The 24,567-nt window shown below is 40.1% G+C and overlaps 1 protein-coding gene across 4 annotated transcripts in view; it reads left to right on the forward strand.

Annotated features, from left to right (window-relative positions):
* The window catches only part of NMI (N-myc and STAT interactor), a 112,883-nt gene that overhangs the window by 73,482 nt on the left and 14,834 nt on the right, over nt 1-24,567 (forward strand). For 2 of the 4 annotated variants that reach the window (XM_024752728.1, XM_024752725.1), the window contains exons 4-5: nt 849-1,096; nt 23,780-23,950. The gene's annotated coding sequence lies outside the window, so the exon portion shown is untranslated. The other 2 variants (XM_024752726.1, XM_024752727.1) reach the window with 2 other exon arrangements.

The raw sequence follows: 24,567 nt of genomic DNA on the forward strand, positions 1-24,567 counted from the left end.
AAAAAAAAAAAAGACACATGTACCCCAATGTTCATTGCAGCACTATTTACAATAGCCAGGACATGGAAGCAAGCTAAGTGTCCATCAACAGATGAATGGATAAAGAAGACATGGTACATATATATATAATGGAATATTACTCAGCCATAAAAAGAAATGAAATTGAGTCATTTGTAGAGGTGTGGATGGACCTAGAACCTGTCATACGGAGTGAAGTAAGTCAGAAAGAGAAAAACAAATACTGTGTATTAATGCATATATGTGGAATCTAGAAAAATGGTACAGATGAACCTATTTGCAGGGCAAGAATAGAAATGCAGATGAAGAGAATGGACATGTGGACACAGGGTAAAGGGAAGGGTGGGATGAATTGGGAAAATAGTTTTGACATAAATACACTACCATGTGTAAAGTAGATAGCTAGTGGGAACCTGCTGTATAGCACAGGGAGCTCAGCTTGGTGCTCTGTGATGACCTAGATGGGTGGGGTGGGGAGAGGAGGTCCAAGAGGGAGGGGCTATATGTATACATACAGCTGATTCACTTCATTGTACAGTAGAAACTAACACAGCATTGTAAAGCAATTATACTCCAATAAAAATTTTTTTTACTCTATTTTCCACGGATAGATGTGGTAGGCAGCTTCTGACATGGTTCCCAGTGATCCTCACATCTTGATATTCATAGTCTTGTGGAATCCCCTCCCTTCAAGTGTGGGTTGGACCTCGTGATTTTCTTCTAATGAAAAGAATATAGCAAATGTGATGGAATGTTGCTTCTAAGAGTTGGGTATAAAGGACTTGACTTCCATGTCTCTCTCTAGTTCTTCTTTCTTGCTTGCTTTAAAGAATCAAGCTGCCATGTTGTAAGCTACCCTATGGAGAAGTCTACAAGGCAAGGAACTGAGGGAGACCTCCCACCAGCAGCCAGTGAGGAACTCTGGCTGTCATTCCAACAGCCTGTGAGGAACTGAATTTTGCCAACAACCATGAGAATAAGCTTGGACATGGATCCTTCCCCAGGTCAAGCCTTGAGATGATGGCAGCCCAAATCACCTTCATTGAAGCCTTGTAAGAGAAAAGACAACTTCTTTTTGGTGAGATTCTTTATCCACAGAAACTGTGAGATAATAAATGTTGTTTTAATCCACTAAATTTCCAGGTAACTTGTTATGCGGCAGTGGGTAACTGTTTCAATAGGCATTTAGGTTGTTTCCGATTTGGAGACTATTATGAATAAGACTGCTATGATTATTCTTGTAGACTTTTTGTGAATATGTTTTATTTAAAATGTGTTTCTTGTAAATAGCATAGAGTTGGGTTTCCTTCCACCTCCTCTGCCCCCTGCCACCCTCGTCTGACAATCTCTAGCTTTTAATTGGCATGTTTAGTCCGTTTGAACTTAATGTAATTATTGATATGGTTGGGTTTAAGTCTACTATTTCATCATTTAGTTTCTATTTGTTTTAGTTATTTTATGTTTCTCTGTTTATCCTTTTTTGCCTTCTTTTGGACGATATCAATTAGTATTTAATATTTCATTCTTTCTAATCTATAGCTATACCTCTTTAGTGTTATTTTTTAGTGGTTGCTCTAGAGATTAAAATATTCATTTTTAATTTACCTCTAACTTCAAATAATATTTTACTGTTTAACCAACAATGGGGGGATTTTACAACTGTATAATTCTATTTACTATCCCTGTCTTTTGTGCTTTTATTGTTATATGTGTTACTTCTACAATATATTGCTCTACTTTTTGCTTTAAATATATGTAAAGTATACTTAAAGCAAAAAGAATAACAATGATATATGGCGTTACATATATTTAAAGCAAAAAGTAGAGCAATATATCATGGGGTATAGATATAATTTATAGCAAGTATAATAGCAATATATTTAATTTAAAATGGCATTTTATATTTGCCTAGATATTTATTGTTTCTGGTGCTCTAAATTCTATCTTGGAGATCCAGGATTCCATCTGATAACATTTTCCTCAGCTTTTAGACTGAGTAATTTCTCTTAGCATTTCTTATAGTGCAAACCTATTGGACACAAATCCTATCAGCCTTTGTCTGCTTTATTTTGACTTCATTTTTATATATTTTGAATTCTGGATTGAAAGTTTCCCTTCCCTCCCCATTTTAAAGATGCTATTCCATTGTCTTCTGGCCCTTATTGTTTTTGATAAGAAATCAGTCATAATTCATATTTTGTTCCCCTGTAAATGATGTCTTTGTTTCTACTTTGTTTTTAAGATCTTGTTTTTTTCTTTTCTTTTGTTTTGGTTTTTTGTTTCCAGCAATTGGACAATAATGTTCTTAGGTGTGTTTTCTTTGTATTTATCATGTTAAGTTTTACTGAGTTTCTTGGATCTGTGGGGTCTTTTTAAAAATTAATTTTAGAAAAAACATTTGTTAAGGATTTTAAATAAATTTGAACTTTATTTATGACAACAGTATCTCCATTCCCCTGAGAGCAAGTATTCTAGATATGTGTTAGATGTATTGTCATTTCTATATGTAGACAGGACTTGGTGCCTGAATGGATGCAAGAAACCCATGATAACTTCTGCATTCACAGGTTGGAAAACTTGGTTCTGTATAAGGTTGGCAGCTAAGTTCCTTCTTTTTCTCAAAGTGTTTTTGGTCATGCTATTCTTGTACTTTAGTGCAAAACCTGAGCCAAGACTGCTGGCAGGAAGTGCAAAGAAAGAAATACCAAGGAGTGCAATGCCTCTGGAAAGCAATCTTCCCAGCCAAGTTAGGGGATTTTTGTCTCCATAGCCACGTAATAAGATTACCAGTTAATTTTAAAAGGATATAACTCAGGAATAGCCAGATGACAGAGATGCATAGGACAAGTATGTGGGAAGGTGCAAGAAACTTCCAGGCTCTAGCCAGGGGTCCACTCTCCCTGAATCTCCACGTGTTCACCAACCCAGACTCTCCTTAGAAAATTCTTGACCACTATCTCCTCATATACTTCTTTTCCCCCATTCTTTCTCCCTTTCTTATGGGGATACAATACATATATGTTAGACCATCTGTTGCTGCCCAAAGACTCTTGGATTCACTGTTCCATTTTGTTTGCTCTTTTTTCTTTTTGTGTTTTCACCTGTATTTGAGTTGATCCTTTCCTCTGCTATGTGCAGACTTCTGTTGAGCCCATCAAATTGATATTTCATATTTTTTATTTCAGGTGTTTACAATAAGTTCTTTATTTAGCTGGCTGCATCGGGTCTTAGTTGCAGCATGCAGGATCTTTCACTGCGGTGTACGGGCTTCTCTGGTTGTGGCACGCAGGCTCTATAGCGCAATGGCTCAGTAGTTGCAGTGTGCAGACTCTCTAGTTGTGGCGCGTGGGCTCCAGAGTACACGGGCTCAATAGTTGCAGCACACAAGGCTCTCTAGTTGTGGTGCATGGGCTCTAAGGCGTGTGGGCTTTTTTGCCCCGCGGCATGTGGGATCTTAGTTCCCCAGCCAGGGATTGAACCCGCGTCCCTTGCATTGGAAAGTGGATTCTTAATCACTGGACCACCAGGGAAGTCCTGTACAATAAGTTCTTTTTTATAGGTTCCATCTCTGAAGAAATTATCCATTATTCATGCATATTATCTAATCTGTCCACCAAATCACTGAACATGTTTAACACAGTTACCTTAAAGTTCCTGTCTCTGGTCTATAGTTTCAACTTTGAGTTTGCTCTGTTGACTATATTCTCTCTTGACCTTGGGTCACATCTTGACTCTTTATGTGTCTTGTAATTTTTTTATTGTATGCCAAACATTTTGTGTAGAGTCTGAAGTAAATTGTATTGTTTCCTCTGTTAGGCTACTAGTCTGGTTGACTGAATCAGTCTGATCTGTGGATTTCTCCTTCTCCCTCTGGTCTGCTAGTAATTAAAACAGCTGTGGGTCTCATCTTTTCTAGAATGGGCTTATCACTTTCTACAATTTAGTTAACTTAAGGGGTTTTTTTTTGAGGGGAGGGTGTTCTTAGTTCTCTGATAAATATGTATTTTAATTGAGGTGTAATTGACATACAACATTATATTAATTTCAGGTGTTCTGATACATTTCTTTAAAACTATGATTTTCTGGCTAATATCTTGTTCTTACCAGTAGAGTAGAAGCAATGTCTCTCAAGACTTTGTAAATTAATTTGAAATGGAATTCCCTGTTTTTTCTTAATATGTTTAATTGTGCAAATGACAGGCAAACGTGGATCAATGTAGCTCAAGAATCAATTTTTCTCTCCCTTTAAAAGGTCAGAAAAAACAGTGAAAAACTTTAAAGTGAGCAAAAGTTTATTGGTGGCATTTTCAATGGAAAATTAGGCATTGTATATTGTACCCTCTAAGTTAACAGACTTTGTAGATATTTTTGCCTTTCATTATCTTTGGGCTATTTCACAACTTTGTAAATTAAATAAAACTGACAGTACTGCAAACTGTTCTTGTCCATACAGATGTAAATAAAGTTGTCCAGTGGAGATACAATTAGTTACTGCCCTGTGGATATTGGTCAGTTTTGTGTCTATTAGTTAACTAATTTCAGCATTCCTGATTGCCTATATCTGTGTCTGCTCTTTGGATTAGCCTTTGAACTGTTTTTAGTTAGGTTGTCTTTCTTTTTTTTTTTTTTTTGGCTGTGTCACGCAGCTTTCAGGATCTTAGTATCTGACCAGGGATTGAACCCGGGCCCACGGCAGGGAAAACACGGAGTCCTAACCACTGGACCACCAGAAAAAATCCCTAGTATTTTTGTTTGTTAACATTTTACTGTATTCCTGATTGATGAGTTAAATGAAGTATGTGTTCATTTTATATTTTATTGAGAGTTATGACTATATCCTTTATAAAAATTATTTTTTAACATGGGTCACCTTTCTCTAGTATGTTGTTAGTCTGGAATCCTGTACTCTCTCTGCTGCTCCAAGTTGCATGTGGACCACTTTGCTGCCATTTTCTGGGCTTCTTGGGCACAGACTTTCAGCAGCATGTTCCCTCTGATTGAGCATCAGGTAAATGTGTGATAAGCCTCAATTCCACTTACAGCTCTTTTCCTTTATTTTCCACAACACCGCCACTTAAGATCATAAAAGGTTTTTACACTTTACTGAAGGATTTGGTAGGTAGCAGACATCTGTCATTTGTGACTAATTGGAATCTTTTGAATACCTTCTTCATATTTTGATAGTTACCTACTGTAGAAATCTTTCCATCCTAATGAAGAATCCAAAAACATCATTTCCAGCTTCCTTGCTGCTGGGTACGGATGTTAATTATGCCAATCAGATATATCACATGACACTGGCACAGAAATGAGTTACTTGGTAAAAGAGGCAGGACACAGATCGTCCATTTTACTGGCATGAAACTAAGCAGGAGCAGTGTTGTTTTGGGGCTGGCTGCTGTGACCAACTTCTCAATCATGACAGATGCAGCAATTGCCTATTTTACATAGGGCTGAATGAATGTAATAGAGTATTATAATAATGACCTTCAATGAATCATGCCGCTCTGTGTCTGTGTCCCTGTGTAATGTGACCTTGCAATCACTACATCAGGAAATGAGCCTATTTCTCCACTGTCTGGGACCTGGGTTGGCCTTGATCATCATGCTGTGAAGACGCCCAGTTTAGCTTAGTAGAGAATGTGGGACCTCATACAGGAAAAACGAAGTTCTTCAGCCGACAGACAGCATGACATTCTCAGAAATGTCGTAAGGTCATCTTGGACTTTCCAGGCCAGCCTGGCTTCCACTTGGAAGGAGTCATATGACCAGCAGCCCAGAGTCTAGGTGAGACTGGCAAAACCATCCAGAATGCCAAACTGCAGAATGATAAGAAATAATAAATGATTATTGTTTTAAAGTTCCTAAACAATAATAAGATGGTTTAGGGTATTTTGCTATGCAGCAAAATAACTAATGATAAGAAATAATAAATTATTACTGTTTTAAAGTCCCTAAACAATAATAAGGTGGTTTAGGGTATTTTGCTATGCAGCAAAATAACTAATAAGATAACTGAAACAGGAATCTGGTTGCTGCTGCAACAAAAACCTAAAATAGTGGTTTGGGGATCAGGCAGTAGGCAGAGGCTGAAAAGGTAGCAAGGAGACTGTTAGTAGAGGCTGGAAGACCAGTGAGGGTAATTGTTATTAAGCCTTCAAAAAGGGCAACTGGTATAACGTAGTAGTGGAAAAATTAGTGGCACTGTCACCTTCTTTAACTCGTAAATTAGAAAATGAACCTAGTAAATTGGAGCTTGCTGATGAGAACCTGGAAGGTGCAAATGGCTTCTTTTAGCTTTGGATAAAAAGATGTTGTAAAATAGAAAGGAACTAAAAAAGGAACTGTTTTATTTGCAAGCACAATGCAGAAATGTGGATAGCCACAACTTGCTAGCAGATGCCACACATCCACTGTTTCCTAAATGAGTTTATCTTCCTCTTTCTAAGCCTGCCCATATATTGGTAATGGTATCAGTAATACCAGATGTCCACACTGGAAACTGGGACTGACTTTAGACTTTTCCTCTTTTATTCATTCATCCATTCATTTATTATGAACTCAGATACTTTGTGCCAGGGGATATAACTGTGTCTCTCAATCCTGTATCCTCACAGACCTCATAGCCTGAAAAGCTCTAACTGATCACCAAGTCCTCCTACTTCTGCTCCCTAAATACCCCTGGAATCTACCCTTTCCTCTCCATTCTCTCAGTTCCTACTTTAGTCCAGTTGTCATCATCTGACTATTCTGTATTCTGCCATATTTCCTCCTTTCATTCGTTTGTCACTCTGCTGTAAGAATGGTCATTTTACATGCAAGCCAGAGAGTGTCCTCCCTTTCTTAAAATCCTCCAGAATAAAGCATAAAATCCATAATTTGATGGTAGCCTATATTTTCCACCCTGCCTGAAGGTGTCATCTTCTTTCTCAACTCTCTGTGTCTTTTGCCTCTTCTCTCCAAAACACATTTGGTGAATTCATTGTTCAAGGTGACAGGTGAAACCTCATCTTCCCTGTGGAGCCATCCCCAACCATTCTATGCACATTTTTAATATAACACTTAGGATAGCATATTACAAATCTTTTCTTGGCTATATTCTCCACTCTTGAGTAGAGGAAATCTAAGTACAGGAGGGTAAGAATTTAGTTATATTTGTCTTTGTTTTCTGAAATAGTACCTGGTATATAATTAATTCAATAAATGGTTTTTGAATAAGTGAATGAGTGGATGAGCCTGTGTAATGGATATAAGATTAAGCTCACCAATTCTGGAGTGACAGTCACCTTCTCTCACACATTTAGCAAATTTATTCAACACTTATTTGTTTCATGTCTACTTTGTCCCAGACATCAATCCCAACATAGTAATGAATAAGACATAAAAAGTCACTGCTTTTGTGGAACTTACATTCTAGTGACTGTGACAGATTAATAAAGCAATAAATAAACGAGAACATCATCAGATAATGATAAGTGCTTTGCAGAGACACAGCAAGATGATATGATAGAGAAAGACTGAGGAGCTTCTAGAAAAGAAGGTCCTCAGGAGGAGTGAAATTAAAGCTTAGATTTGAATGATGTGAAGGAGCCAGCCATGCAGAAATAAGTGGCCAAGTGTGCCAGATAGATTGAAAGGCTGGAGAAAAAACTCTGGGGCAAGAATGAGCTTGGCCTGTTCTCCAGGAACAGAAAGGAGACCAAGGTGATGGAGCTTAATGAGAGGGGAAAAGCAGGTAATGGCCAGTACTATGTGGTTATGGAAGCCACTTCAAGAGTGTGGAATTTAGTCTATGTGCAGTAGGAAGCTACTGGTAGGAGATGCCATGATTTAATCTATGTTTTAAAAATATCCCTTTGGAGTCTCTTTAGAGAATAACTCGTGGTGGGTTAAGAGGGAAAACAGGAAGTCATGTAAGGAGGCCACTGCAGATGTCCAGGGAGAGAGATGGGATGGTGGCATAGGCAGTGGTAGCCATAAAGAAGGGGAAGAAGTGTGCTGATTTGGGAATATTGTGGTTTGGAGGTTTGCTCTTGAATTTGATGAGCAGAATGAGAGGATAAGAGCTTTCAAGCATAATGTGATGAATCCAAGTCCTTTATTCACTTTTGTTACCAGTTCTTTCTTGTATTCATCATGAGAGAAAAGCGTGTAGAAGGAGACTCAAAGATCTTGATTATGGCTATTGAACAGAATGTAAAGGTGGAAAAGAGTGTGTCCTTGGATGGAGGATGTCCATGGAAATACTGAGTCTTTCCTTGAGGAAGGGAGTGCCCTGGCTACCAATATTTAATAAGTCTGGGACACCAAAACAGATCGGCAGGAGGTACATGGGATCTACCCATGCCAGCAATATCAGAAGTTAAAGATTCCAACACAAAAAAAGCTCCTAGGCTTTTCCTTTAGGGGCATCAGTGACTGTGAGGTGTGGAGAGACAGTGGGACTTGGGTAACCAAAGTATTTTTGAAAACACCTTCTAAGAAAAACATCAGGTTGCCTACTGGAGCACTTTTCTAGCCAAATAGGAAAAGTGTGAGTGCCTTGAGGGCAAGGATCGTGTCTTAGTCATCTCTGAATTCCTACTCAAGGCTTAGCACCATGCTTGACATACAACAAACCCTAAAGTTCAACATGTATTGAATAAAGGAGCGGGGTGGAGACTCGAGCAAAGAGAAAAATGACAATTGTCTCAGATGATACCTCAGCATTTTGTGCTCTGTTATCTTCAATATCAAATTTATGTATTGTGGTTTAGTTTTGATCCTGTTAATACTAATCTCTCTGTCCTTGGAAACAGGAGGCCATCACCAATTCCTTCACTCCATTTGTTTTGATTAGACCAAATTCTCCCAGGTACATTTCAAAATTAATTCATGGTTTTTGTTCTGTTTTGTATCATTAGATAACTAATCGCCACTTCAATTCTGTTCATTTGTGAGAATAAACATACTTTATAGATACTTCCCTCGTTTATTGAAGAAAAAATACAGCTTAATTGAATAAAAATTAGAAGATACAAATAAAGGTAGAAAATAAAGAGCACCCATGACTACTTGCATAGAAACTTTATATATTTCTATAGGGAATTTTTTTCTATGTATACACACACAGACACACACATATATTTGGAAGGGGACAAAAATGGCATCACTGTAGACTTAATGTTTTGTAATTTGCATTTTAATATTGTTTTAAGATAAAATTAATAAGTGAGAAAAACCTGACTTTTAGTTTAGAGTGTGCTTATTTCTTCTTTTCCCTCTTTTTCCTGAAAGTAGTGTTTTTTTTGTAAAATTATTCTATGAGCCCAACTGAAAAAAATGAGTGAAAGGTCAAGTAAGTAAGATGCCGGCCCTACTGAAGGAACAGTTGTATAGAGAGGAGTCAAGCATCTGGCTGACAGTTGGACCGCATGACCTCTGAATTCTCCAACTCTGAGATTCTGTGAATGAAGACAGGAGACAGGAATTTCTAAGTCTAACCAGACTGCAATGGCTGACGTAAGCTAGTGTAAGGGAGTTCTGGGAATTAGATTGGAAAGTCATATTTCAACCTGGTTGCATTTATATCTTGGATCCAAAGCTGGATACGCAGTCTATGTGTGTGGAAACTTGAATTTGCAGGAAAGAAGATTGCTAAGGTCAGGAGTCATTTTCTTCCTCATCTTCCTCCTTCCTCTTCTCTCTTTTCCTCCTCCTCTTTTATTTACTTTTCCACGGAATGAACAACATTCTGAGCCTTCTCTTTCTTGAATTCCCATATGAAATAACTTGAGCTCACTTCCCAATAAGGGGGAGTTTGATGCTAGATACACAAATCAGTTTTCTTTTTTCCCATGCATCTGAAAACAGTAAAACAGTGATTGATCTTACATCATTTTACAATGTTATACAAAAACTCACATGCAAATAGGACTACAGTTTTTATTTTTAATTGTGGTAAAATACATATAAGTAGAATTTACCATTAACCATTTTAAACATACATTTCAGTGGCATCAAGTACATTCACATTGCTGTGCAACCATCATCACCTTCCATCTCTAGGACTCTTTCATCATCCCAAATTGAAATTCTGTACCCATCAAACCTTAACTCTCCATTTCTCCCATCTCCCAGTCCCTGGCAACCATGATTCTACTTTCTGTCTCTATGAATTTGAGTACTCTCGGTACCTCATATAAGTGGAATCATACAATATTTGTCCATTTTTGCCTGGCTTATTTCACCTCGCATAATGTCCTCAAGGTTCATCCATGTTGTAGCTTATGTCAGAATTTACTTCCTTTTTAAAATTAAATAACATTCCATTGTCTGTATATACTGCATTTCGTTTATCCATTCATCTTACTAAACATTTTCTAATGATAAACCTGTAACCCACAGTTAAGGCCTTCTGCTTTTTGGGCCTGGAAAAGTTACTACTGTTTCACTTGAAAGTTTCCTAGCATTTCCAGATTTTGACAGCCTAGAATTCTTTGAGTTGTTTTTTTTTTTTTTTCCTCTCAGACATAGCTGGTGTTCGCTGAGGGAGCAGGGCATCTTAGGGCCAGGGCTGTGGAGTAAATAGGTAAAGAGTGAGGTCAAGGCCATAAGTTGGTTCATATTACCTTATTCAACAAGTATTCACAGGTCACTTCTGTGTACAAGGCATCACTGTAATCACCCTTCCCGCAATGGCCAGATGTCCATTTGGTGGAGAGAGTGGACAAAAGTGCTAAAACGGTAGGCTTAATACTACTTCGACTCTGTGCCCAATAACCAAGACAGATGGTTGGAGAGAAGTTGTGTGTTTCACTCACACACAGGGATTGCCATAAATCAAGAAACAGCAGAAGATAGTCAAGTAACTCTTTGCTCCCCCCACCATCCCACCCTCCTCACCCCAACTCCTTGCTTCCTGTAACTTGGATTGGAGAGCCTGTTGTAAATTAGATGCACAAAAGCAGGGAAATTGCTTTTCCTGACGCTCTTTTCCTGCACCACCCGAGCACCCCTGAATCTTACGTTATCATCACAGTATTTTCGGTGAGGATACACCCACGTGTGGTGCAGGGCACTGCAGAATGCTGTAGAGAGAATTCATCTTTTCTTTTCAGACACCTCAGTATCTCATCACAGTTGTCAAAGCAGGTGAAAACTAGGGCTGCTGCTGAGTCACAGCCTCTTCTATCGCACATCCTCTCTTCTACGTGTGTCCAGAGAATTGATGTAATTTCTCCAAACAGTTCTTGGAAAATATCTACTGTTTTTTGTGCCTCTCAGTAATATTACTTTGGTCTATGGCCAGAAAAGCATAGGTTGACTCTACTTTTTTTTACTTTATTTTTTATCGAAGTATGGTTGATTTACAGTGTATGTTAATTTCTGCTGTACAGCAAAGTGATTCAGTTATACATATATAAACTTTTTTTATATATTCTTTTCCATTATGGTTTATCACAGGATATTAAATATAGTTCCCTGTACTATACAGGAGGACCTTGTTGTTATCCATTCCATATATAATAGTTTGCATCTGCTGACCCCAAACTCCCACTCCATCCCTTCCCCACTGGGTCCCCTTGGCAACCACAAGTCTGTTCTCTATGTCTGTGAGTCTGTTTCTGTTTTGTAGATAAGTTCATTTGTGTTATATTTTAGAGTCCACACATAAGTGATATCATATGGTATTTGTCTTCCTCTTTCTGACTTATTTCACTTAGTATGATCATCTCTAGTTCCATCCAAGTTGCTGCAAATGGTATTATTTCGTTCTTTTTTATGGCCAAGTAGTATCCCATTGTATATATGTACCACATCTTCTTTATCCATTCATCTCTTGATGGACATCTTTTTGTGTGTGTGAATTAAAACATATTTTTTAACTTATTTTTTGAGTTGGTCCCAATATTTATTTTTTTCTAATTAATTTTTTTTGTTGGAGTATAGTTGATTTATAACGTGTTAGTTTCTGCTGTACAGCAAAGTGAGTCAGTTATACATACACATATATCCACTCTTTTTTTAGATTCCTTTCCCATATAGATCATTACAGGGTATTATATATATTTTTTTTTTTTTTAATTTTATTTATCTATTTATTTTTGGCTGCGTTGGGTCTTTGTTGCTGCATATGGGCTTTCTCTAGTTGTGGCGAGCCGGGGCTATTCTTCATTGTGGTGCACGGGCTTCTCATTGCAGTGGCTTCTCTTGTTGCGGAGCATGGGCTCTAGGCGTGTGGGCTTCAGTAGTTGTGGTGCACGGGCTTAGTTGCTCCACGGCATGTGGGATCTTCCCTGATCAGGGCTCAAACCCGTGTCCCCTGCATTGGCAGGCGGATTCTTAACCACTGCACCACCAGGGACGTCCCATTACAGAGTATTGAATAGAGTTCCCTGTGCTATTCAGTATATTCTTATTAGTTATCTATTCTATATATAGTAGAGTGTATGTGTCAATTCCGGTCTCCCAATTTATCCCTCCCAGTTGGCTCTAATTTTAATTAGCATTTATAGACCTATTCTTCCATATTATTGGCTTTTGAGGTTCTCTTCACTATCCACGTCTAATGTCTTTGTAGTAGTAGTGAGCTCCAAGAAGAAGTTTCTGATGTAGGAACCAATCCAAAGATTAATAGTATATAAAAGATTTTCTACTTTTTCCCAAGAAGTGAAGCAAATCAGTATGAAATATGAGACAGTGTAATTTTTCTAGACTCTCATTTCTCTACCATAGCAGGCAGCTTCCCTTGTAAATAAGTGCTCTTCTTTCTTCCAGAAAGAAATTTATTACAGGAGGCTAGTTAACTGCCTTGGGGAGTTGATGGAAGTCCCATCTCTTTGAGTCGTGGTGCGTACCTCGGTGGGAGTGAATTCCACACAGAGTTTTAGTGACGATGATCTCACTGTTTTATGCCTCATGTCTGCACTTTAGTTTATGTGCCAAGATTGCTTTCCCTGATGAACAAAGTTCTGTCTAAGGCAAAGTGATCTTGCCTCTTCACTTGTCCCTTTCCCCCTTAGTTAGCCACACTTTGGCATGTGGTACCTGTTAATGAATTCAACCAAAGATGGTCCCACTCCAGATTGTTACTGGCATTTGTCATCTGACATCTACGAGTATAACTGATAATGAGTGCACTTTAGCTGAAACCTTAGTCAGCAGTACCGTATTCCTGGGGGAGACTAGACCACTACGGCAAGCCTGTGGGTCCTGCTGCTCTTCTGCCTTCCAGGTAGAGGCAAGGGGATAGCACTGAGACACCATGAGCCAAGAGGTGAACTAGGATGAGATCTTCTAAATAGCCCTCTCACTGGAATACCAAGGTAACACCCAAGTTAAGTCTCTTAACTTAGTACCCAAATTAGGGGCTTCCCTGGCGGCGCAGTGGTTGAGAGTCCACCTGCCAATGCAGAGGACATGGGTTCATGCCCCAGTCCGGGAAGATCCCATATGCCACAGAGCGGCTGGGCCCGTGAGCCATGGCCACTGAGCCTGCGCGTCTGGAGCCTGTGCTCCACAACGGGAGAGGCCACAACAGTGAGAGGCCCACGTACCGCAAAAAAAAAAAAAAAAAATGTTTGGATCCCTCACGAAGCCCTACTGTACTCAAGTTTACCAGGAGATCTGGGTAGGAATGGCGTTGATGGGCTTTATCGTTTATAAAATCAAGAGTGCTGATAAAAGAAGTAAAGTTTTGAAAACTTCAAGTCCTGGGCCTGCTCACAGCCATCATTAACCAGCTTAACTTAGAGTGCACATCAGGTGAAACACAGTCTGGCTGTGAATTTAAGCAAGTTCTGTTATATGGAAACATAGGACATCACTGTACACCTGTATAAGGGCCATTTCCTTCATGGAATGAATAAATGTACTTAGAAGATGCAAAAACAAACCAAAACAAAACCCAGTTGATTCTTTAGGTTGACGTTCTGGTTCTATAACATTCCTTTTAAACCAGGGTCCTTAACCTAGATTCCATGGACTCCCAGGAATCTATGAATGGCTTTAGGGGATATGTAAGACACCTGAAATTGTATGCACAATTTCGTGGTGCTATGTATATTTCTGAGAAGAGAGTCTCTAGCTCTTATCAGAGTCTCAAAGATGTCTGTAACTCCCTCACTCTCTAAGTGAGGTCATTTGAAATGACCACATTATATGGTGTATTGGTTCTCAGTTACTCATTCAATCGATTTTCATTAATAAATATAGGATAAGTAATTGCCCAAGAAAGGCACTATATTTGACATTTAGGGAGAGACAAAGATATAGTACAACTCTTGTTTTGGAAAAGATGACCATCTTTTGGGGATGAATTGCACAATAGTCCCCCAAAAGACAATTAACAATGCAAGGTTATGAATGTACCTAATAAGTGGTATGGGCAAAACATGCTAAAATAATTTAGAGAGGGAGGGATCACTACTTCTGGGTTGTTGGACAGGAGCTGAACTTGAGCCTGGAGATGTAGCAGCAAAGCCTGACGCTGGTGTTCAGCCACTGTACCCTGGGTGTTCATATCAGATATTAAATAATGAAATATTTCTGTGCCAGTTGGTTGCAGTCTTCCCCCAAGCCCACCCCAGTGCCTCTACTGCCCTGGCCGTATCTCCACCAGGAATTCCCAGCACTCCCCGCACCGCCACCTTCTAGGATCCAGTAACTGTAGGATTAATGCCTAGCCCAGAAAGATCTTCTAGGACACCACTCCATCCTTCTGGCTAGAGCTCTTCTGATGGTTCAGTGTCCATACTGATCAGTATTGATATCTTGAATATCATCACTGCCTTTAAGGTATGATATGTGTTTGTTAGGAGTTCATGTGTACAATCGTATGACTGAAATAATAGAAAGGAGAAGGAAAACATCTCAGGAAAGGGAAATGGTAAAAGAAAGAAGACCAGTTGGTTGATAAGGCTATTCTGGATTTAGATGATAGCCGACTAATTTGGTTGGATACAGAGAAGAGAATAGTGAACGATAAAGTCAAAAAGACAAGCTGTAGCCAGCTTGTTGTGGAAACAGTTTGGGATTGGGAGCATGGGAGGGAGGGTAGGTACTGCACTCTGGAGTTTGGGCTGTATATGTTAGATGTCACCTGTAAATGCTTAAGGTGTGGAATGACAGGATGACAGCAGAACTTTTAGAAGAATAATATGGCAGGGGTGTGTAGGATGAAAGGACAAAAGGAATCATTAGCAAGGTAAATTCTAGATGTAAGTTAGCCACCATGAAAATTTTCCTGTGAAAATTAGACAATCAGCTATGATTTTTTTTTTTTTTTTTTTTTTGTGGTACGCGGGCCTCTCACTGTTGTGGCCTCTCCCGCTGCGGAGCACAGGCTCTGGACGCGCAGGCTCAGCGGCCATGGCTCACAGGCCCAGCTGCTCTGTGGCCTGTGGAATCTTCCCGGACCGGGGCACGAACCCACGTCCCCTGCATCGGCAGGCGGACTCTCAACCACTGCGCCACCAGGGAAGCCCTCAACTATGAATTTTAATGTGAGAGGGTGTGGAGGAAAAGACACACTGGCTGTGGCACAGAATGAAACTGGATAGAGTATTTGAAAGGGAGTCTTAAGAAACCTGGGCCATCTGGTTACAGTGTCCCTAGGAGAGGGCAGATCAGGTTAGTGACTACAGAAAGGAGCCAGTGAAGAGCAGGGAAAATCGCATTGCTGTTTGGGATACGTTCAGGGTAGTAGGATAGAGACTAGACCACAAAAAAAGCCACTCAACAATTACCTGTCTGTCTTATGTAAAGTTCATAAAATAACATGACAAAATAGTTGGGGGAGAGAGAAAGAGAGAATATGATTGAATCTTGGACTTGTTTGACTGACTTGTTCTTACTTGTTCTAATTTTAGAGCAGCAATCAAGCAAGTCTTGGAAGCCCAGAATCCCTCCCTAGCATGCATTGCACATTTTCAGGGAACACCAGGAATTTCCAGGGAACACACTGCATGTGAATGTGTAGTGTGACCAGTGTGACCCTGTAGTAAGGGTCAGAGCAGAGACTCAGCCCAGTTCTCCTGGTGATTTTAAGGTGGTGCAATTTCCATGACAAGCCAGCTACAGCTGTTGTTCATCCACCCGAGAAAGCCTTGCTTTGAGTATTGGCACCAAAATTAGAGTTCTTTTTCTTCAAATGGTTGAAAAACAGCTGAGGTCAACCTCCCAAAAGGCAATAGTGTTTCTATTCCAATGCATAAAGTCACCAAGCAATAAGATCTGAAGGACACTTCTTTGTTTTATTTTTATTGGGGATGAAGACTGTTTGTCTTTTTAATTTTTCTGGAGGAGTTTAAGCATTTAGAGGGATGAATTACCTCTGGTTTTATGTGTCCAACATCATCAAACTGCCCCATGAAGATATTTTGTTGTTAAAATGAGCCCTGTGTGTGAGGTCATTCTATCTTGTTACACCGGACACCAGGGCAAACTATTTAGAATAAATTGAAATGAATAACTAATGAAAGAGAAAAGAATATTCCTTTCAGTGTTCCTGGATACACTAGTCTTGTTCTTTTTTTCTGGCTTCTCCTTACTTCTTTCCACTTTTGCATCATTTTGACCCATTCACCCTCATGGCTTATTCCTTCCTTTCCATTTCAGAGTAGCTGTAATGACAGCCTAGCTGCAGACAAGGAGGCTTTGTCCTCTGAAGGAGATGGCATGAAAGACAGGAACTGCTGTTGTCCTGTCTACCATGGATGTCAAGAAATGCCTTTCCTTCTACTCATGAACCTAGGCCACCAGGCTGGCAAACAGGAAGAGGCCCTGTGCTCCCTGGCTGAACCACACGGTACACAGTACCCTGACTCTGGAGTGAACATTTCTGCTCCCTCTTTGTTCTTTAGGGAACTGGTTAGTCTACAGCCTTTCTATTCAAAGTATAGTCCAAGACCCAGTGCCATCACGCCATCAGCATCACCAAGCAACGTTCAAAATGAAGAACTTCCACCTCAAACCTGTGGAACCAGGATCTGCTTTTTTTTTTTTTTGGCCGTGCCACATGGCTTGTAGGATTTCAGCTCCCCAACCAGGGATTGAACCCGGACCCCAGCAGTGAAAGCTCTGAGTCCTAACCACTGGACCACCAGGGAATTCCCAGGATCTACATGTTAACAAGATCCCCAGCTGATTCGGATGGGCATTAAAGTTTGACAAGCACTGGTCTATAGGACGTCCTCTTACCCACAGACACATTTTCTCTTTCTGGTGAGTTTGGGACACGATTCAACAGAAATCATACACTATACTGAGATATATCTTAGTAGAAATTATGCCCCTACATATACCTAGGTACACTAAGAACAAATTGAAAACAAATTTAACTTAAAAAGTTGAGTTTTTTGCCTGATATGTTTGTGTTTGTTTTTTTTGTTTGTTTTTTTGTTTTTTGTTTTTTTTGCGGTACGTGGGCCTCTCACTGCTGTGGCCTAGCTCGTCGCTCTGGATGCACAGGCCCAGCAGCCATGGCTCACGGGCCCAGCTACTCCGCGGCATGTGGGATCTTCCCGGACTGGGGCACGAACCCATGTCCCCTGCATTGGCAGGCGGACTCTCAACCGCTGCGCCACCAGGGAAGCCCAAGCAGAATAACTTTTTTTAGCTGTTTTCACTATGTTTGTGCATATTCTCTTAACTGCTGAGCTCCCTGGGAAGCTACATTGATTTACTTGGATGCTTTGCCCGATTCTTTCTCATTTGGGATTTTTGGTGAGAACATAATCAGAATTTAATATTTTGATTTTTCCAACATTCCAAAGCTATGTTCTTTTTAAGCATTCTGAGAATCTCAAGTTTCTTTAAGCTTTTCCTCCCCTGTGATTTTAAGTTCGAGCCAAACAATTGGATTTATCCTACTATCACTTCACCCTGAGAGAATTCTGTCAGAAGCAGTATTCATTTTTTTTTAAAACTTTTTATTTTATATTGGAGTATAGCCAATTCAGAAGCAATATTCAGGGGCTTCCCTGGTGGTGCAGTGGTTAAGAATCCACCTGCCAATGCAGAAGACATGGGTTTGAGCCCTGGTCCCGGAAGATCCCACATGCCGTGGAGCAACTAAGCCCGTGCGCCACAACTACTGAGCCTGCGCTCTAAAGCCCGTGCGCCACAACTACTGAAGCCTGCATGCCTAGAGGCCGTGCTCTGCAACAAGAGAAGCCACGGCAACAAGAAGCCTGCGCACAGCAACAAAGAGTAGCCCCCGCTCGTCGCAACTAGAGAAAGCCCGTGCACAGCAACAAAGACCCAACAGAGCCAAAAATAAATAAATTAATTTTTTAAAAAAAGCATTATTCAGTTTGCAAGCAAAGCAGGAAAACATCAGCAGTATCCTCAGATTCTCTTAAAATAATTTCCATAATATAATATTGAGGTTTACTGCTTGATATGTTAAGGATATCAAGGATCAATTTTTATTTTTGAACCTCTGTTTCATGAGCAAAACACTTACTTGTTCTTTCCAGCATTGTCCAAGGACAGTAGCTTTATTCTCTAAATACTTTAACAAAACAGCATTTTCTGACTGATCAAGTATGTTTATATGATAAATCAGTGGCCCAGGCATGATTCTAGAAGGTAATGTCCTTTAATTTTATTATTATTTGACTTGGATTAACTTCTGTTATAAACTTCTATTTATAAATATTTGATCTAGCTCACAATATTTTGTTCACTTAGACAAACTTATTCATACACTAACATGAAAACCTATACAAAGGAGTTATAATATTGAGCCTAGAGTATTTGACTCCTACTCTTGTATCTAACTACTAGTTAGAAATAGGCATAATATTTATATTGCTAGTACTAAGTATAGTCATTTTACTAATAACTGCAGGTGACACAAAAGAAATAAAAAATGGTCTTTGTCTTAAGTGTACTTTTTCAGGTAGGAAGACAAAGCAGAAGAAATGTACAAGAATAAAATGGGGAAAAAATTCTCACTCAGGTATAAGATGGTAACAGCTACCTGGGCCACCAGTGTCAAGCTACTTGAATACTTATCCTGGCTAAGGCACTGTGCTTAGACCTTGACATGTAGCAGTATCTCATTCACAACAGCTCCATTCTACAGAGGAGAAAAATGAGGCTGGGAAACTTCAGTAACTTGAAATTGGTATTCAAACCAACATCTCATATCAAAACCATGCTCTTAACTATATAGTACTGCCTGCCTGATAGAGAGTAAGGGATAGAATATTTATTTTCCTTTGCTTTTAAAAAAACCCGTTGTCTACTATTTTATTTATTTTTTACAGCTTTGTTGAGATACAGTTGACAAATAACGTTGTGTGAGTTTAAGGTGAACAAGGCATACAACATATTGATTTGATACACTTATACATTGTCAAATGATTACCACAGCTAAATACCTCCATCATGTCACGTAATTATCATTTCTTCTTTGTGGTGAGGGTATTTAAGATCTACTCTCTTGGCAACAGTCCTTTACTCCTGATATGTCAATTGCAAACCTCTTGAAAATGAGAATGATGTTACCTAATTCCTTTGTGTTGCCCAGGACCCTGCACGATGCTGGGCACAGTATAAATGTTGCAACTTCCCCAAGGATGAACTGCAAACAGGATTACCAAAATCTTGGCAACTAGCAGCATAAACTTGGTGTGCTAGACCTTTTCTAAAAGAAAGAGCATAATATAATAGATATCAGGTGGTTTTCTCATGATTTGCATATCCACTAAACTCATGATGCCTCTCTGGGATTTTTCATCTGACCTTTGGTCTCAGTTCACTTCCTCTACCTTTAAGAGTCAACTCAATCTTCACCTCTTCTGTGGAGGAAACATTCCCTGACTTCCTGAGGTAGAGGGGGGCTGTTTTCTCCTTGGTGTTCTACTACTAGTATCACACTTCATAGCACACATGGTACAGTATGTAGCACTGGTGTGTGTGGGGATGGTGCATTTATAGGGAAGCCTGAGAGGAGCCCATTGCCATCTGGTGGGGAGATAAATTTCTAACACAACATACATCTCATATCATGGCAGTGTAGATTTACATGACATGTTCAAGGCATCTCATGTGCGGTATAATATTTATTGAGTGTGTGATAGATAGATAGATAGATAGATAGATAGATAGATAGATAGAAAGAAAAAAAGTTTTCCTTGACCCTCTTAGGGTTCCTGGCTGGGTCTGAAAATGAAACTGACAAAGACAGATGAAGAGGAGAAAAGCCTACAAATTTATTTAACATAAGTTTTACATGACACAGAAGTCTTCATAAGGAAATGAAGACCCACGGAAACAGTTAGAACTGAGTATTTTTTATTTATTTATTTTTGCCGTACGCGGGCCTCTCACTGTCGTGGCCTCTCCCGCTGCGGAGCACAGGCTCCGGACGCGCAGGCTCAGCGGCCACGGCTCACGGGCCCAGCCGCTCCGCGGCACGTGGGATCTTCCTGGACCGGGGCACGAGCACGTGTCCCCTGCATCGGCAGGCAGACTCTCAACCACTGCGCCACCAGGGAAGCCCTAGAACTGAGTATTTTTATGCTAGGTTTGATGAAGAGAGGATAGTCATGGAAGAATATGATAGGTCAGAGAGTATGAGGTAATTGAAGTAAACTGGAGAAAACTTAGCAAAGCTGGTTTGTTAAGGATTCTTCTCTGGGTCCATTTGTCTTTGGAGATAAGAATGCTCCTTTCCCACAGGTGTAGGGTGAGCACTTCTCACAGGAGGCTTTTTGAACTATTTCAGAGAAGGATGGTAGTGGGGAGGAAGGTCAGAGTGACCGTCTTGCTTCCACTGTTTTCTCAAACTCTTTCCACTTAAAATAGTCAATATGCCAAGGTGCCATATTTTGAGGAAGCAAGTCCTCAATCATTAAAATCATTAGTAAAGCATTACTCAAATTGCCCCACTAGAAACTTTTCAAGATTTTAATAGCTGCTCCTTGAAAATAAAGGGTTTAGTGGTCAAATGAATTTGATAAATTCAAGATTAAATAAAGTTAAACTTTTAAATGTATGCTATAATTTTTCCCTGCAATACTTCTCAAAACTCAACATGCGGATGTGCATTGTGACTCTCCCAAGTGTGAATCCAGTATGCGGCATTTCCTAATCATACTTGCCCATAGAATTCCCTCATTTTTCATGCCCTGTAGAACATAGTGTGGAGACTGACTTCATGGTTGAGAGTAGAGAAAGATATCAATGTCATCACAGATTAATTGTTTGGTTTTGGGTCAGCACTTTAAGCCATAGTTTCCTATCTGCAAAATGGGGATAATACCTATATCTCATATTGTTGTTGGCAAAACATAAAAGGTTTATAAAATGTCTAGGAGTTCTCAGTAGATCATCGCAATTACGATTGTTAACAATAATATATCTGGGAGCTGGGACTTCCCTGGAGGCGCAGTGGTTAAGAATCCGCCTGCCAATGCAGCAGACACGGGTTCGAGCCCTGGTCCGGGAAGATCCCACATGCTGCAGAGCAACTAAGCCCATGCACCACAACTACTGAGCCTGCACTCTAGAGCTCACGAGCCACAACTATTGAGCCCATACGCCACAACTACTGAAGCCCGCACACCTAGAGCCCATGCTCAGCAATAAGAGAACCCACCGCAATGAGAAGCCCGTGCACCACAATGAAGAGTAGCCCCCGCTCACCACAACTAGAGAAAGCCCACGCAGCAACAAAGACCCAATGCAGCCAAAAATAAATAAAATTAAAAAAAATATATATATATATATATATCTGGGAGCTGCCTATTCATCTTCGGAACCCCTGTGCTTTGCAGAGTACTGGACCTGAAGTTCACTTGAGTTCAGACTGTTACACATGGCTCAGCTTCAGCATGTGGGTGGCCCAAAGGCTTCCCTACTAACTGTATCCTTTGTCCTTTAACAGGATTGGAGTCAATCTTAGATGAGTCCTGTTCTGGTCATGGTCCTGTTGCTTAGTATCTTCTTATAAAAAACAAAAATAAGATAAAAGAAGAAATGAGGTTTGAACTAAGTAACCTCTAGAGTTCATGTTCTCTAAAACTCTAAGGGATGGAAGTTTCCTGGTGGTCCAGTGGTTAGGACTCAGCGCTTTCACTCCCATGGGCCAGGGTTCAATCCCTGGTCAGGGAACTAAGATCCCTCAAGCCTTGCAGTGCAGCCAAAAATAAAATAAAAGGGGCTTCCGTGGGGGCGCGGTGTTTAAGAATCCGCCTGCCAGTGCAGGCGACACAGGTTCGAGCCCTGGTCTGGGAAGATCCCACATGCTGAGGAGCAACTAAGCCCGGGTGCCACAGCTACTGAAGCCCACGCACCTAGAGCCCTTGCTCTGGCAAAAGAGAAGCCACCACAATGAGAAGCACGTGCACTGCAACAAAGAGTAGCCCCTGCTTGCTTGCAACTAGAGGAAGCCCTCATGCAGCAATGAAGACCCAACGCAGCCAAAAATAGATTAAATAAATAAATAAATTTAAATAAATAAAATAAAAAACAAAAATTAAAAAAACAAATTTTTAACCCAATGCAGCCAAAAATAGATAAATAAATAAATAAATTTAAATAAAAAACAAAATTTAAAAAAAACAAATTTTTAACCTAATGCATCCAAAAATAGATAAATAAATAAATAAATAAATACATTTAAATAAAATAAAAAACAAAATTTTAAGGGAGACCAAAAGTAATTCTCAGGCTGCCACAGTTAGAATATTTGTACTGTTTTGACTGGGCTGATGAGTACAAGTGTCTATGCACCACTTTATTTTCTTCACTTAGAAAGGCCACTTTAAACTGATTGCCATCAATATTCTTTTTTTTTTTACATAGAAAAGGTGAATATTTAATACACCTGTAAATGTTTATTTCCTTTTCCCTTTGCAGAGCAAACCAGTTTTTAATTCAGGAGTGGCATGCAATCAAAACCTATTGATATTTACATCATTTGGAAATATCTCAATGTATTAATTTATTTGAAAATGCATATAATATTCTTGATATAAAGGAATTTGGCTTTGGTTAATATTTCATTTTATCAGATTATATATCAGTTATATATGAATACACAGCACTGTAAACTAGAATTTATGCCTGGAGGTCATTTTGATACATCTCCTCCCTGATCTCTATTTACCAGCCAGTGCAGCTGTGGGGTGGTTTTCTGTGTAGGATTCAGAAACAATGCAATTTTTGAAGTCAACCAGATGTTTTCCATTTCAAAGGAAAAGATCACACTTAGTGAAGTATTTATTTATAAGCTTCACAGCAAAACAAAATGATTATAAGAAAACTTTCAAGGGACACAGGTCGTAGAAACCAACTGAACACCACAGCTTTCCCAACTTCCTGGGAAGTTGCAAAAGAAATACCTGTACACAAAAGTTGACCTTGTGCTGGCTGCAAAGATTTGTAGATTAAGGTTATAATGATCCATAAATTACAACGAGAGTTACCATTACAATCTGATGAGAGACTCCCACTTTGACTTTATTTGGTTTCTATCCACTTTTTCCAAAAACACGTCCTGTAATATACATACAAAGGAGTAGTTTTTAAAGCATGTCCTAAAATGATGTCTATGGAAACTTAAGGAATACTTTGGGAATAAATTCCCTCAAAACAAAAACAAAACCAATACGTTTTAAAAATCGAAAGTGAAAATAGGTGTAACTTGTTAGTGACTAATCATTGGAGACACCAGGTTTGGTATTCGAGCAGTGACTAGATTTAAAGAAAATCATCATTTGAGTAGTTTTCTTCTCCTTTTATTCTTTCTTTCTTTTTTTTAAAGGAACGAAACTGTTGATCTGGGGGACACCCACTTGAAAAAGGCTCAAAGCTCTTCTGGACAAGGCAGCGCCAGCCGGGCCCGGAGGTTCAGCGCCTCCCGCGGACGCTCCACCTGCGCGCCGCCAGCGAGGTTTCCGGGAACCGGGGCGCGGCGCTCGGCGGGCCGAGGCGGGTGAGTGGGTGCCCCGTTCCCCTCCTGCCATCCCCGCTTCTAGTGGTCCAGGGCAGTGGATGGCGACGAGGCAGGTTCCGCGGGACTCGGGACCTCCTGCGGGGAGACGCCCGGCGGAGAGCCGGGGGCGGACGGGGGCCGGGCGCGGAGCCCCAGCGCTGCGCCCCTGCGCTGCCCGCTGCCGGGGTCGCGGGGACCACACAGCCACCGAGGGGACGCGCCTGCCCTCGGCCCACGGGGCCTTCTCTGTGCCGTCCCGGCCTCTGACCCCGTCTCCTTTGCTTTGCTTCATTTCGGAAATTGAAACTTAAAATGGTTTGTGTTTCCCCACTGTTCTTGTAGTGTCTCTGGAGACAGCTGTTAGGAAAACAGATTCCTTCAGGACATTTACTCTGTTGGCAGGAGGAGCAGGTTTTGGCAGACGTACCTCACTTTTCAGAATATGCAGGGGTTTTCTTGAAAGAGACGTCCAAAAGAGAATGCGATGTTTCCCTATCTATACACATGCAGAAGTTTAAAAAACAAAAACAAAACAAAACAAAAACAACTTTGTGCATCACCACCTCCTTTTTTCCTTCCTTCTCATTTCCTTTCTTTTTGCCGCCAGGCATGCATAT

This window comes from Neophocaena asiaeorientalis, unplaced genomic scaffold, assembly GCF_003031525.2.
Source record: "Neophocaena asiaeorientalis asiaeorientalis breed wild unplaced genomic scaffold, Neophocaena_asiaeorientalis_V1.1 scaffold868, whole genome shotgun sequence".
In the NCBI taxonomy this organism is placed as follows: Eukaryota; Metazoa; Chordata; class Mammalia; order Artiodactyla; family Phocoenidae; genus Neophocaena; species Neophocaena asiaeorientalis.